Below are 11607 nucleotides of genomic sequence, written 5' to 3' on the forward strand. Positions count from 1 at the left end.
AGTGACAACAGTAGCAAGTAACAGTAGTAGTAACAATAGTAGCGGCAAAGTTACGTAGCAAGGACCAGTAGTAAAAGACTCGTAGGCATTGGATGGGTGATGGATGATTATGCAGGATGTGATTCATCATGTAACAGCTATAACAAGGAGAGATATGTAACTAGCTCCCATTCGTCAATCTAATGTAGGCATGTATTCCGTATGTAGTCATACGTGCTTAGGGAAAAGAACTTGCATGACATCTATTGTCCATCCCTCCCGTGGCAGCGGGGTCCTAATGGAAACTACGGGATATTAAGGTTCTCCTTTTAATAAAGAACCGGACCACCGCATAACATTTGGTGAATACATGAACTCCTCATACTATGGTCATGTCCGGGAGTGTTTCTGGATATTGTCACTCCGGGGTTGCCGGGTCATAACACATAGTAGGTGACTACAACTTTCCAGATAGGATCTAAAACACACATATATTGGCGACAACATAATAGGTTCAGATCTGAAATCATGGCACTCGGGCCCTAGTGACAAGCATTAAGCATGGCAAAGTAGTAGCAACATGAATCTCAGAACATAGTGGATACTAGGGATCAATCCCCGTCAAAACTAACTCGATTATATGATAGATCTCACCCAACCCATCACCGTCCAACAAGCCTACGATGAGATTACTCACGAACGGTGAAGAGCATCATGGAATTGGCGATGAAGAAAGGTTGATGATGATGATGGCGACGAGGTCCCCTCTCCGGAGCCCAAAACGGACTCCAGATCTGCCCTCGAGAAGAAGAACACGAGGTGGCGGCGCCTCTGTATCATAAAACATGATGAACTTTTCTCCTTGATTTTTTTCCGGGCGTGACAGACTAAATAGAGCTGAGTTTGGAGGCGGTGGCTCCACGTGGGCCCCACAAGCCTGGTAGGTGCGGCCTGGGGGGGGGTGGCCGCGCCTCCTAGGCTTGTGGCCCACTGGCTCACCTCCTCAGGTGGATCTTTGCGCAGGTATTTTTCATTAATTCCAAAAAAATTCTCCATAAATTTTCAGGTCATTCCAAGAACTTTTATTTCTGCACAAAAAGAACACCATGGCAATTCTGGTGAAAACAACGTTAGTCCGGGTTAGTTCCATTCAAACCATGCAAATTAGAGTCCAAAACAAGGGCAAAAGAGTTCGAAAAGTAGATACGACGGAGACGTATCAACTCCCCCAAGCTTAAAGCCTTGCTTGTCCTCAAGCAATTCAGTTGACAAACTGAAAGAGACAAAAGAAAAAACTTTGTGAACTCTGTTTGATCTTGTTGTTGCAACTATGTCTAACTCATATCCAGAGTTTCAGCAAGATCACAAGCAAACTACATAACAAAATGACATCTAGGTCTCACGGTAAACTCATATCAATGGCATAATCAACTAGCAAGCAAATAGTAATAAGTCTCAAATGTCAACACTTCAATCAAAACAATCATGAAGCATTACGAATAGATGGTATCTCGCTAGCTCTTTCTGAGACCGCAAAACATAAATGTAGAGCACCTTCAAAGACCAAGGGCTGACTAAACATTGTAATTCATGGCAAAGAAGGTCCAGTCACATTCATACTCAACACAGTTAAAAGCAAAGCTTAAAAATGACAGAGGTGCTCACTAATTGGAGCTTTTATAAGAGGAGGATGACTCAACTGGAACATAAATAGATAGGCCCTTCGTAGAGGGAAGCATTGATTTGCAGAGGTGCCACAGCTCAAGGTTTTGAAAACAGAGATAATAATTTTGGGTGGCATGCTTTCATTGTCAACGCAATGACTAAGAGTTCTCAACATCTTCCACGCTACACATGCTATAGGCGGTTCCCAAACAGAAAAGTAAAGTTTTGACTCTCCCACCACCAATCAATCACACTCCATGGCTAGCCGAATCCTCGGGTACCGTCCATACCAACATCAATCCTGGGGGAGTTTTGTTTGCAATTATCTTTTTTGATTTGATCATGGAACTGGGAATTCCAATTACCGGCCGCTTTCTCGTGAATGATAGTGAATAAACACATATCGAGGATAACACATCTAGCATGGAAGATACTGATAGCCCCCTCTCACCACATGAGCGGTTCGGGCATGCAAAACAGATTATTTCTTGAAGGTTTAGAGAGTGGCACATGCAAATTTACTTGGAACGACAAGTAGATACCACACATAGGTAGGTATGGTGGACTCATATGGAACAACTTTGGGTTTATGGAAGTGGATGCACAAGCAGTATTCCCGCTTAGCACAAGTGAAGGCTAGCAAAAGACTGGGAAGCGACCAACTAGAGAGTGACAACAGTCATCAAAATGCATTGAGATTAACCAATAATGAGTGCAAGCATGAGTAGGACATAAATCACCATGAACATGAATATCATAGAGGTTATGTCGATTTTGTTTCAACTACATGCATGAACCTGTGCCAAGTAAAGCCACTTGAAACATTCAAAGGAGGATACCATCCTATCATACTACATCATAGTCATCTCAAAATTCATGTTGGCATCCAAGGAAATCCATTATAAGCTCCTAGCTAAGTAAGCATGGCATCAACAACTATGATCTGTAAGTTGTCATTGCAAACATGTTTCTCTCACAACAAAGCTGAACTAGGAACAGTGAGCTAGTCATATTTACAAAAACAAAATAGATCGAGTTCATACCAGATTTTCCATGCTCAGTCACTTCATCATATGTCGTCATTATTGCCTTTCACTTGCACAACCGAATGATGTGAACAATAATAAGAGTGCTCGTGCATTGGACTAAAGATGGAATCTGCAGGCAAACACAAAGGAGAAGACAAAGTAATATGGCTCTTGATGGCTAAACAGGTATGCACGCTAGAGCGACTAAACATTGTAACCATTATCTTCTACCTTGACCCAAAGAAAAAGAAAACTATTTACACGAGAAAGCTCCCAACAAGCAAAAGAAGAAAAAGAAAATATTTTTGGGTTTTCTCAAACTAGACAGACACACGAAAAGAAAATGAGAAAAAGAAAATAAACTAGCATGGATGATATAGTGGCAAAGTGTGAACACCGACGAACAAAGTGAAAGCATAAGCAAGAAGGTGAAGTCGGTGAGAAACACGTACCCCCCAAGCTTAGGCTTTTGGCCTAAGTTGGTCTACTCCCATGGATGGTGTGGCAATACCCAAAATCATAATGAGGGTTGTACGGGAGCGCAGCAGCCACTGCCAGAATAGCTGCATCACAGAGGCGAGCAGCCTTTGCCTCCCTCTCATACTCTTCTGCCTCTCCTCTGGTTATGTAATATCTCTGTTTTACCTGAAAGTCAAAGAAGGCAGGAGGAGGAATGGTAATATGGAAAACACGCTGCCAGTTAAATATCAAGCGGTATAGGAGGGATTCATCATCCCTCTCAAGGAACTGATAGCGTGTCAAAGCGGTGCGGTCAAGGAAAGCTGTATGGAGCGGGGGATCTGCTTCGCGGATGGGTACTCCAAGAAAATTTGTTATGCGGGTGGCATAGGTCCCACCAAAGAAATCCCCTTCATTAGCATTATTATTCAGCCTCCTTGCTATAATAGCTCCCATGTTGAAACTTTTATCACCCGTTACTGCGCTCTTAAGGATACTAAGGTCGGGTGCATAGAGGTGACAATGCTCAATCTTTCCATTAATGCATTTGCCTATGAAGAGGGCAAAATAATGCACGGCAGGAAAATGAATGCTCCCCATGGTAGCCTGTGTAATATCTCTAGTTTCTCCGACAGTTATACCAGAGAAAAAATCTCTAAGAGAAGATTTAGGAGGATCATTGAGACTACCCCCAAAATAGGTATCTTGCAAATTCTATTGAAATCCTCTAAATCCACGGTATACGATTTGTCATAGAGATCAAACAGTACAAATGTATCACGGCCAACTAAAAATTTGAATCTACGAACAAAAGAGGTAGTGAGAGCAACATATTGTTCACATTTATCGGAGATGAATTCTTCGAGTCCGACGTTGTGAACAAGTGTATCAAACTCATCTTTGAAACCTTCCTCAATCATGAATTCATCAGAAGGCCATTCACATGGTTGTACCTGTGCATCCCTTGGTTGGTAAGGATCGGGTTCCCGAATCACAAGACGGTGGCCTCTCTTGCTTGAGGAACCACCTTGATAGTTTCTCCTGAACATCTTCCTTTTCTGAAATTTTAAGTGACCCAAACGAAAGGTGAACAAGGCTCAACTAAACTCGTAGCAACTACTCCCACAAGTTCCAAGAGGACGTATTACGCATCAAAACTACTTGGGACCAGCTAAATCTAGCATGCAAAGCTCAAGAACAGGGTCATCAAGGTAGCAAAAATACGAGAAGTATAAGGCACTAGAGCAAAAACTAATTGGACCAATGGAGGAGTCACTTACCAAGGAGTAATTTCCCCAAAACAGTTCGGAGAATGGTGCTTTGAGGAAAGAGATCGAAAATCCCAGCAAGAGGAGCAAGAACACGGGTTTGAGCTGCGAAATGATTTTTTTTGGAGGTAGGAGAAGCAGATGGGAGCTAGAATGAGTGGAGGGGGTGCATGTGGGCCCCACAAGCTAGGTAGGCGTGGCCAAGGGGGTGCCCGCGCCTCCAAGGCTTGTAGCCCACTAGTGCAGCCGCCAGACTAGCTCTTCGTCCCAGTATTTTTCAAAAATTCCAGAAAAAATCATACTTGATTTTCAGGACGTTCAGAGAACTTTTATTTTTGGGGTACTTTTCCACGGGACGCTAAAACAGAAAACAGGGAAAACTAAACTAAATCTATCATTTTTCTTCTAAGCAACCGAAGGTGAAAGCTTGGAACAGAGGTTTGTGACTCCTCGATTCATCCATCTCATGGTCATCGAAAGAAATCCGTCAATGAGGTTGATCAAGTCTCCTTGACAAACTTTCTCGAATCACAAAAGAGAACGGAGAATTTTCGAGTACTCACTAGGTTACCTCAATGGGGATGTGTATCTCCCCAACAAGCAAACCATACTTCATCTTAACAGGGGGAATAGGGCATTCAAAGCTCCCAATAAGAATCGATGAAGTTTTTTCGATAGCATTGATGCAATGTACTCAATATTGTTTCTTCTGAAAGTGCACCGTATGCTCATTACCGTTGACATGGACAGTGACATTGCCTTTGTTGCAATCTATAACAGCCCTTGCAGTGTTTAAAAAGGGTCTTCCGAGGATGACCGCCATGGCATCGTCCTCGTGAATATCCAGAATAACAAAGTCTGTTAAGATAGTGATGTTGGCAACCACAACAGGCATATCCTCGCAAATGCCGATAGGGAAAGCAGTTGATTTGTCGGCCATTTGCAGAGAGATTTCAGTGGGTGTCAACTTATCCAGTTCAAGTCTACAATAAATAGAGAGAGGCATAACACTAACACCGGCTCCAAGGTCGCATAACGCAGTTCTAACATAGTTTACTTTAATGGAGCAAGGTATAGTGGGCACACCGGGATCACCTAGTTTCTTAGGAGTTCCACCCTTCAAGGTATAGTTAGCAAGCATGGTGGAAATCTCAACCTCAGGTATCCTCCTTTTATTAGTCACAATATCTTACGTGTACTTAGCATATGGATCCATTTTGAGAATATCTGTCAAACGCATTTGCAGAAAGACAGGTCTGATCATTTCAACGAAGCGCTCAAAATCCTCATCATCTTTTTTCCTGGATGGTTTGGGAGGAAAGGGCATGGGTTTCTGAACCCATGGTTCCCCTTCTTTACCATGCTTCCTAGCAGCAAAGTCATTCTTATCGTATCTTCTATTCTTAGGCTATGGGTTATCAAGATCAATAGGTTCAATCTCCACATCCTTATCATTCCTACGTTGAGCATCTTCATGAACATCACTACTGATATTATCATTAGGCTCATGTTCATCACCAGATTGTGTTTCAGCATCAGAGATAGAGATATCGTTTGGACTCTCAGGTGTAGCAGCAACATGATTGCTAGTGTGCAAATCCCTATCATATTTCTTCTTCCTCCTAGGATGACTAGGTGCATCAGTGCTAACTCCTTGAGAATCTTGTTCAATTCTCTTCGAATGACCCTCAGGATACAAAGGTTCCTGGGTCATTCTACCGCCTCTAGTGACGACTCTGACAGAATTGTCATTCAACTCATTGAGCAAGTCATTCTGAGTCTTAAGTACTTTTTCTACCTGAGCAGTAACCATAGAGGCATGTTTTCTCAGAAGTTTAAGATCATTGACATTTCTCTCCACACAAGCAGTTAAATGACTAAGCAGACGAGCATTCTGTTCCAATTGTCTGCTAACATAATCATTGAAACTCTATTGTTTGGCAACAAAGTTATCAAATTCATCCAGGCATAAGCTAGCAGGTTTATCAAAAGGAATATCACTCTCATCAAACCTACGCTGAGAATTTACTTCTACTACCTGTATCAGGTTATCAAGACCATGGATCACTTCGATAGGTGGTAGATTTTTGACATCTTCAGATTTAATGCCTTTCTCTCGCATAGATTTCTTAGCTTCTTGCATATCTTCGGGACTGAGGAATAGAATACCTCTTTTCTTCAGAGTTGGCTTAGGAGGTGGTTCAGGAATAGTCCAAGCATTCTCATTGCACAAGATGATATTCAGTAGAATCTCAGCTTGTTCTATAGTTTGTTCCCTAAAAACACTACCGTCACAACTATCTAGGTGGTCTTTGGAAGCATCGGTAAGTCCATTATAGAAGATATCAAGTATTTCATTCTTGTCGAGAGGGTGATCAGGAAAAGCATTCAGTAGCTGGATAAGCCTCCCCAAGCTTGTGGGAGACTCTCTTATTCAGCTTGAGCAAAGTTGTATATTTCCGGCAAGGCAGCTTGCTTCTTATGGGGAGGGAAATATTTTTCACATAAGTAGTAGACCATATCCTAGGGGCTACGCACACAACCAGGAGCAAGAGAAGTGAACCAAGTCTTAGCATCATCCTTTAGTGAGAAAGGAAACAGCTTGAGGATATAGTAGTGGTGGATCTTTTCCTCACTAGTGAATAGGGTGGATATATCATGGAGTTTGGTAAGATGGGCTACAACCGTTTCAGACTCATAACCGTGAAAAGGATCAGATTCGACCAGAGTGATTAACTCAGGGTCGACAGAGAATTCATAATCCTTATCGGTCACAAAGATAGGCAAAGTGGCAAACTTCGGGTCGTATTTCATCCTAGCATTCAGAGATTTTTCTTTCCACTTGCACAGTAAATTCTCAACATCATAGCTATCCTTACACGCAAGAAATTCCTCAGCTATCTCTCCGTCCATAACATAACGCGTATCAGGCATAGGAGAGCTAGTTCTAGGAGGCAAAATAGCAATTTGTGCATCAAGGAATGCACCTAGTGGCAAAGCAGTATCAGGCATACCATCATTAGGCAAAGCAGTATCAAGCATAACATCATCAGGCAAAGTAGTATCAAGCATAGCATCATCAGGCATAGTATCAAGCATATCGTCATTAGGCATAGTATCAAGCATAGCATCATGAGGCATACTATCAAGCATAACATCGTCAGGCATAATATCAAGCATATCATCATCAGCCATAGTATCAAGCATAGCATCATCATAAGCATCATGGGCATTAGAAGTACCATCATCAAGCACACGCAACATATCAAGATTTCTAGCATAAGGTGGTGTCGCAAACTTACTCATAACTGAAGGTGAATCAAGTGCAGAGCTAGATGGCAGTTCCTTACCTGTCCTCGTAGTTGAGGGCAAGACTTTAGTTCTTGGATCTCTCATATTCTTCATAGTGACCAGCAGACGTAAATCCCAAGTGACTCGGAGAATATAGTTGTGCTTACCCGGCAACGGCGCGAGAAAATAGTCTTGATGACCCACAAGTATAGGGGATCGCAACAGTTTTCAAGGGTAGAGTATTCAACCCAAATTTATTGATCCGACTCAAGGGGAAGCGAAAGAATATTCTCAAGTATTAGCAGCTGAGTTGTCAATTCAACCACACCTGAAAGATTAGTATCTGCAAGCAAAGTATCAGTAGCAAAGTGGTATGATAGCAACGGTGCCAGAAAAAGGTGTGTTGACGGCAGACTATTCCTGACTTGATGTATCAATGGCGCCAGAAAAGTCTTGCAGCAGGTAACAGCAAAGTAACAAGTAACAGCAGTAGTGACAGCAGCAGCAATTAACAGCAGTAGTGACACCAGTAGCAAGTAACAGTAGTAGTAACAGCAGTAGCGGCAAAGTTATGTAGCAAGGACCAGTAGTAAAAGACTCGTAGGCATTGGATCGGTGATGGATGATTATGCCGGATGTGATTCATCATGTAACAACTATAACACGGAGAGATATGTAACTAGCTCCCGTTCATCAATCTAATGTAGGCATGTATTCTGTATGTAGTCATACGTGCTTAGGGAAAAGAACTTGCCTGGCATCTATTGTCCATCCCTCCCGTGGCAGCGGGGTCCTAATGGAAACTACGGGATATTAAGGTTGACCTTTTAATAAAGAACCAGACCAACACATTAACACTTGGTGAATACATGAACTCCCCATACTATGGTCATCTCCGGGAGTGGTTCCGGCTATTGTCACTCCAGGGTTGTCGGGTCATAACACATATTAGGTGACTACAACTTGCAAGATATGATCTAAAACACACATATATTGGCGACAACATAATAGGTTCAGATCTGAAATCATGGCACTCGGGCCCTAGTGACAAGCATTAAGCATGACAAAGTAGTAGCAACATCAATATCAGAACATAGTGGATACTAGGGATCAATCCCCGTCAAAACTAACTCGATTACATGATAGATCTCATCCAACCCTTCACCGTCCAGCAAGCCTACGATGAGATTACTCACGAACGGTGAAGAGCATGGAATTGGCGATGAAGGAAGGTTGATGATGATGATGGCGACAGTCTCCCCTCTCTGGAGCCCAAAACAGACTCCTCATCTGCTCTCTAGATGAAGAACAGGAGGTGGCGGCGCCTCCGTATCGTAAAACACGATGAACTCTTCTCCTTGATTTTTTTCCGAGCGAGACGGACTAAATAGAGCTGAGTTTGGAGGCGGTAGTGCCACGTGGGCCCCACAAGCCTGGTAGGTGCGGCCTGGGGGGGGGGGGGGGGTGGTCGCGCCTCCTGGGCTTGTGGTCCACTGGCCCACCTCCTCCGGTGGATCTTTGCGCAGGTATTTTTATTAATTCCAGAAAAATTCTCCGTAAATTTCCAGGTCATTCTGAGAACTTGTATTTCTGCACAAAAACAACACCATGGCAATTCTGCTGAAAACAGCGTTAGTCCGGGTTAGTTCCATTCAAATCATGCAAATTAGAGTCCAAAACAAGGGCAAAAGAGTTCGGAAAAGTAGATACGACGGAGATGTATCATATGGCCAATGACGTGATGTGATATATTGGAAGTATGAGATGATCATGTTGTAATAGTTAATATCGACTTGCACGTCGATGGTACGGCAACCGGCAGGAGCCATAGGGTTGTCTTTAAACTAACGTTTGTGTTTGCAGATGTGTTTACTACATTTCTAGGACGTAGCTTTAGTAGTAATAGCATAAGTAGCACGACAACCTCGATGGCGACACATTGATGGAGATCATGGTGTGGCGCCGGTGACAAGAAGATCGTGCCGGTGCTTTGGTGATGGAGATCAAGAAGTACATGATGATGGCCATATCATGTCACTTATGAATTGCATGTGATGTTAATCCTTTCATGCACCATATTTTTCTTAGAACGACGGTAGCATTATGAGGTGATATCTCACTAAAATTTCAAGACGAAATTGTGTTCTCCCTGACTGTGCACCATTGCTACAGTTCATCGTTTCGAGACACCACGTGATGATCGGGTGTGATAGACTCAACGTTCACATACAACGGGTGCAAAACAGTTGCACACGCGGAACACTCGGGTTAAACTTGACGAGCCTAGCATGTGCAGACATGGCCTCGGAACACAAGAGACCGAAAGGTCGAGCATGAACCGTATAGTTGATATGATTAGCATAGAGATGCTTACCACTGAAACTATTCTCGACTCACGTGATGATTGGACTTGAGATAGTGGATTTGGATCATGTACCACTCAAATGACTAGAGAGATGTACTTTTTGAGTGGGAGTTCATAAGTAATATGATTAATTGAAATAATTATCATGAACATAGTCTAATGGTCTTTGCGAATTACGATGTAGCTTGCGCTATAGCTCTACTGTTTTTATATCTTCCTAGAGAAAATTTAGTTGAAAGTTGATAGTAGCAACTTTGCGGACTGAGTCCGTAAAACTGAGGATTGTCCTCATTGCTGCACAGAAGGCTTATGTCCTTAATGCACCACTCGGTATGCTGCACCTCAGGCGTCGTCTGTGGATGTTGTGAACATATGACATACACGTCTTTGATGACTACATGATAGTTCAGTGCGCAATACTTAAAGGCTTAGAAGCAAGGCGCCGAAGACGATTTGAAAACGTCGCAGAATATAAGAGATGTTCAAAGAGATGAAATTGAGATTTCATGCTCGTGCCCTTGTTAAGGGGTATAAGACCTCCGACAAGATTCTTTGCCTACAAAGTGAAGGAGAAAAGCTCAAATCATTGAGCATGTTCTCAGATTGTGTGAGTACAACAATAGCTTGAATCAAGTGGGAGTTAATCTTCCAGATGAGATAGTGATGGTTCTCCAAAGTCACTGCCACTAAGCTGCTAGAGCTTCGTGATGAACTATAAAAAAATCAAGGATATATATCATGATCCTTGAGTGATTCGCAATGTTTGACACTGTGAAAGTAGAAATCAAGAAGGAGCATCAATTGTTGATGGTTGGTAAAACCTCTAGTTTCAATAAGGGCAAGGGCTAGAAGGGATACTTCATAAAACGGTAAACCAGTTGCTGCTCTAATGAAGAAACCCAATTATTGAACCCAAACCCGAGACTAAGTGCTTCTGTTATGAGGGGAACGGTCACTGAGGTAGAGCTACCCTAGATACTTGGTAGATAAGAAGGTTGGCAAAGTCGACAGAAGTATATTTGATATACATGATATTGATGTGTACTTTACTAGTACTCCTAATAGCACGAGGGTATTGGATACCGGTTCGGTTGCTAAGTGATTAGTAACTCGAAATGAAAGCTATGATATAAACGGAGACTAGCTAAAGGCGAGGTGACGATACATGTTGGAAGTGTTTCCAAGATTGATGTGATCAAACATCGCACGCTCCCTCTATTATCGGGATTGGTGGTAAAACCTAAATAATTGTTATTTGGTGTTTGCGTTGAGCATGAACATGATTGGATCGTGTTTATTGCAATATGATTATTCATTTAAAGAGAATAATAGTTATTCTATTTGCTTGAATAATTACCCTCAATGGCTTATTGAAACTCGATCGTAGTGTTACACATGTTCACAATATTGGTGCCAAAAGATACAAAGAATAATGATAGTACCACTTAGTTGTGGCACTGCCACTTGAGTCATGTTGGTATAAAATGCATGAAGAAGCTCCATAGAGATGGATCGTTTGGACTCACTTGATTTTGAATCACTTGAGACATGC

Source organism: Hordeum vulgare, chromosome 6H, assembly GCF_904849725.1.
Source record: "Hordeum vulgare subsp. vulgare chromosome 6H, MorexV3_pseudomolecules_assembly, whole genome shotgun sequence".
In the NCBI taxonomy this organism is placed as follows: domain Eukaryota; kingdom Viridiplantae; phylum Streptophyta; class Magnoliopsida; order Poales; family Poaceae; genus Hordeum; species Hordeum vulgare.